A 4775-nucleotide genomic window follows, 5' to 3' on the forward strand; every position below is an offset into this window, starting at 1 on the left:
CGCAGTTTATGTTGACCCCCCCCCCGGGTTTTGGTTTTAGAAAGGGGGGGAATATGAGGGTCGGCGCTGAGTAGTGCTTAGACTGTGGAAGCAAAATCGGAAAGACTTGGGTTCAAATCCCAGGGGTGATGGGGGTGGCCTTAACTTCCCAGTTATGGTGACCCTGTGAATGAATGGAAGGGGCGTGTCCTGACAGCCCTGCTCAGGTGTGTGGCGTACTGAGGGCCTCGGCTTCCTGGACAGAGTCCGTCCATCTCCTGTTGGGTGGGTCTTCCCACCTTCCACTTCCCCCAGCATAGTTGGCTTTTCCAGGGAGCCTCGGCTTCTCCTGATGTGGCCAAGTCGTTGTAGCTTCTAGGGAAAGTTCAGGCGGTGGCGGTAGGAAGAAAATGGAGCAGGGCAAGACCACGACTGCGACCACACACACGAAACAATGCACTTTCAATCCACTCTCTAACTGGGTCTTGCTGTGTGAACTGGCAAAATCCAGTTGTAAAGAGCATTGAAAGTGGATTGAAAGTGCATCACTTCGTGTGTGTGGTTGCAGCCCTGTCAGGGACATGGTCAACATTGGGGTTGATCCTGATTTAAATGGAGACCCCTTGTCTTATTTCAGACGGCCCAAGGCACAGAGGTCTAGGTCATGAGACTTTCATTTTCCACCCTGCTGCCCCCCCCCCCCCGGTCTAGAATCAGAAAGTTATTTTAATTCATTTGTACCACACCTTCTCCCCAATGGGCTTACATTGTTCTCTCCTCCGTTTTATCTTCACAACAGCCCTGCGAGGTAGGTTAGGCCAAGAAAGTGTGACTGCTCCACAGTCACCCAGCAAATTTCCATGGCACACGTGGGAATTCGAACCTTGGTCTCCCAGTTACTAGTCCGACCGCCTTAACCAGTATGCCACACTGCATTGGGGAGTGCCTTCCATTATTCACCCGAGCTGCTTCTGGTGGGAGGATGCAAGGTCTGTTGCTGCTGCCTGTAATAATACTCGGCGTTTCCAGTGGTCTTTCGAGAGTTCAGTGCACTTCATGTTTGTCTCACGGAATCACTCAGTTGCCTTTTCATTGCCTTTGCCAACACAGGTAGAGGTTTTTGCACTAATCTGATTAATCCTGCTCACGTTCTGCTGTTTCCTGCCCTATGCCTGACCCACCAGGACCCTTCCTGTGGAGAATACATGCATCTGCAGAGGAGGGTTGCCAGCATCTTCACTGAGTCTACTCCTCTGCCAGTCACTGCTGTCGGGCGTGCAAAGACGGGGCTGGAGCAGCTGCCACTTTGTCGAAAGGCTCGCCAGCTAAACGTCTCTCTGTTGGGTGCGGCAGAGCAGAAACGGTGGCGCCTTTGTCTCGTGAACAAACGTATATAAATATCAAATTGACTTACACCTGCTTTCCCATGATTGTGGTTGGGGCATTCTGCGGGTTTAAAGGGCCGTAGTTTGGCGGTTCAAGACCCCAGCGCCTGCCAACCTAGCAGTTTGAAAGCAGGACATTGCAAGTAGTTAAACAGGTACCGCTTCGGTGGGAAGGTAACAGCGTTCCCCGCGCCTCGGCGTCTAGTCACGCCGGCCACGTCACCACGGAAACATCTCAGGACAGTGCTGGCTCTTCGGCTTGGAAACGGAGATGAGCACTGCCTCCCGAGAGTCGGATTCGACTGCCTTTCGAGCAAGGGAAACCTTTCACCTTTACTAATAGGGGATTAGACAGATGCACGGCGGAGAGGTCTATCTACAGCGATTGGCCACGAACCTCCATGTTTGGAGAATCATAGAATGTTAGAGTTGGAGGGGACCTTGCAGGTCATCTAGTCCAGCCCCCTGCACTCTGCAGGATCATAGCCGAAAGCACATGCTGTGATGGATAGACACTCCTCCCATTGTGCGTGTCCCTTGTTACGATGATCGCAGATGATGATATTCACTTAAATAATCGCTGTTATTTCTTGCTTCCCAGCCTCCATGCAGAGGTGGCTGCGTTGGCAGTGGCGGGTTGTGGCAGCCTGCTCAGAAAGCGTCCACATGGTGGAAAGACCCTGGCTTACATAGTCCTTCTGACGTGTAACCCATTAACCCTCCCCTCCCCTCCTCTCCCCTCCCCTGGAGATTTATTTGATTTGCGCTTGTTGCACAATTGGAAAGGGTTGAGAAACTGGTTTTTGTGAGCTGAGCTGCCAGCGGGTAGAGATGTGTGGGTGGAACTGCTCCGCGGGGAGGAGGGGCGAACACCCCTTTGGTGAAAGCCAGATACTGGCCCTGCTTTCTCTATCCCCCAACCACCACAATATATGCACCCTTTCCCCTGAGCGCTCTATGTCCAAATAACTGCAGATTCCTGAAGACCAGAGCATACTTCAGATATCTCTTTGGCTTGCGGGGGGGGGGGCCTGGGAGCCCCAAGCCCACTTTTAATTGTCCATTAAGTTAGACTTTTAAAAAAACAAACCAACCCCAGTTGCCTGCAGAGACTAAGAATTGCCACTAGGTGACCGGGTAGGGGAGTTTCAGAAACATTGATCCATGTACAGCCGTGTTGCTCTGGTCAAATGCTCCCACTAAGCTGTGGGGTCTTGTGAGCAAAAATTCTACTTTGTGAGCTCCTGGCATTTAAGTTGTGCGCGAGCGATTTGGCTGCTGCATAAATTAGTTTGCTCCGGAGCCCTCCTTCCTGAGCCAAGACAAAAATGTGTGAGCCGGAGGCTGAAAAACTGTGAGCTAGCTCACACTCACTCAGCTTAGAGGGAACACTGGTCTGGGCTCTTAACTTTGTTCACAAACATTGGTTCTTCTAGTCTGCAAATGACTCTGAGAATTATTAGCGTGCTAGTAAGCAGAGGACTAGCGACTTGTGTGGGCTCTTTAGCATGGCTGCGTTCCAGTTGAGACTTTGCTTTTCTCCGACAGGGGCTCTTTCTTGCATGGGGAGAAGGCTGAAATACAGCCGTGATCGGCTTTCCCGGTTGTCACATCTTTGTGCCAAGCGCAGTTGCCCCTGTTTGATCAGGAGAGAAGAAAGGGACCATTTTTAGTCCCAGACTTTACTTCCTACAGTATAATTGCCATCTTCCGGAGGGAGGCAGTGCCTCTAAGGGAAGACTAGGGGAGAGGGTCACTGGTCGTATGCCTGCTTTGCGTGCAGAAGGCTCCGATCCTTGACTTCTCGAAGAGCAAGTGTGGGGAAAACCCCATCCCTGTGTCAGACTCCCATCACATCAACGAAGTACACACTTGTAGAAAAGGTTTTACTTTATTGTTTGAAGTGAAAGGTGCATAACAGGATCACTGTACAGAATGAAGCAAAAGCAGGGGACGCAATGGATTATAGGAAATTCAAAAAGCTGAGGCCCAATTGCGGGAGTTCCCCCGCGCGCCATTGAGCCTGGGAAGCAACGCTCTTGGGTAACCATAACATATTTGCTTCTCATGGATAGTACCATGAGATCACCCAAACTCCTCCCCGCCAGCAACCACCTGTGGCCTTGAGAGATACGGACGTTCCTGCAACTAGGCAATTAAGCGCAACAACAATGTTGGGTATTGCATGTTGAAAACACTCAGGGTGTGTGTATGGGGTTAAATGTCTGTTTTGTTGTCACAGGAAATCACCTGCCTTTGTGTTAGCCAATGTTAGCTTAGAGCTGCAAGCCCGCGAAAAGCATCCCTGTTCTGAGAGTTTGATTGGGAGCAAAGTGTTAGTGTCTTTGCATTTTATGGCTCCTCTTCCCCTCTTTGTTCTGTTTGGAGAAGAAGCATGTTAGAGAGTGGCCATTGGTCCTTCTAGTCTAGTACTTTGTAGAGAGAGGATGTAGCTGAGATAGCTGTGTTGTTATTTTCTCCCAGTTACCCTTCCCTATGGTAGAATTGTAGTAAATCTTTTATATTTTAAACACACAATGGACTCTGCGTCTGATTATTGAACTCTGGCATTGCTAAGCTGTTTTTAACTGCTGAATTTTGTATAAACTCCAACAAACAAGCATACACGGGAAAGTGAAAGCAGACAAGCGCATATCTAGAGAACAGAGAAGCGCCTACCTAGGGAATATACAATGGCATACAGAACGCATAAGAAAACACATTGGTGGCTTGCTGACACGCTGCCAGTCAGAGGAGAGAGTGCTGAGCTAGCCGGACCCCTGATCTGACTCTATCAGAAGGCCCTCTCTGCCTTCACCTTTTAATCCATGTTCATCGTGGTGCCCTCCAAGCAATTGTGCGCTAAAATCAAATCCAACCTTCTCTTTAATCCAGGTTCCCCACCCCATTTTGGACTAAAATTGAGTTCAGCCTTCTTTTTATTCTGGTTTTCCCCCCATTCTGCATCACATTCCCTCCCTTCAGTTGTCAGCCCGGTTTCAGCCTGCCGTTGCCCCGGGTTATTTGGATGCTGTTTTGCCGTGGACTTAAACTGGTTCAGCTCGAACACCGAGAAAATCTGGAGTGGCAGGCAAATGCGGAAAGGACCTCAGGTACAAGATCAAGTGAATTCATGCCGTGCTATTCCCCGTTACTGCGTATGGGTGTGGAAACTGGGCAATGAAGAAAGCCAACCGGAAGAAAACTGAATCATTTGAAATGTGGTGCTGGAGGAGAGTTTTACGGAGACTGTCGGCCACCAAAAAGACAAGCAGTTCAAATCAACCCTGAACTCTCCCTAGAAGCTAAAATGACCTGAACTGAGGCTGTCGTACCCTGGTCACATGATGAGAAGACAGGAATCACTGGAAAAGATAATAATGCTAGGAAAAACCAAAGGCAGCAGGGAAA

General features: G+C 49.7%; 1 protein-coding gene across 1 annotated transcript in view; it reads left to right on the forward strand.

Annotated features, from left to right (window-relative positions):
• Positions 1-4775, forward strand: part of H6PD (hexose-6-phosphate dehydrogenase (glucose 1-dehydrogenase)) — a 29480-nt gene that overhangs the window by 674 nt on the left and 24031 nt on the right. The window lies entirely within an intron of this gene.

Source organism: Gekko japonicus, unplaced genomic scaffold (assembly GCF_001447785.1).
Source record: "Gekko japonicus isolate JY-2015 unplaced genomic scaffold, Gekko_japonicus_V1.1 scaffold450, whole genome shotgun sequence".
Classification (NCBI taxonomy): Eukaryota; Metazoa; Chordata; class Lepidosauria; order Squamata; family Gekkonidae; genus Gekko; species Gekko japonicus.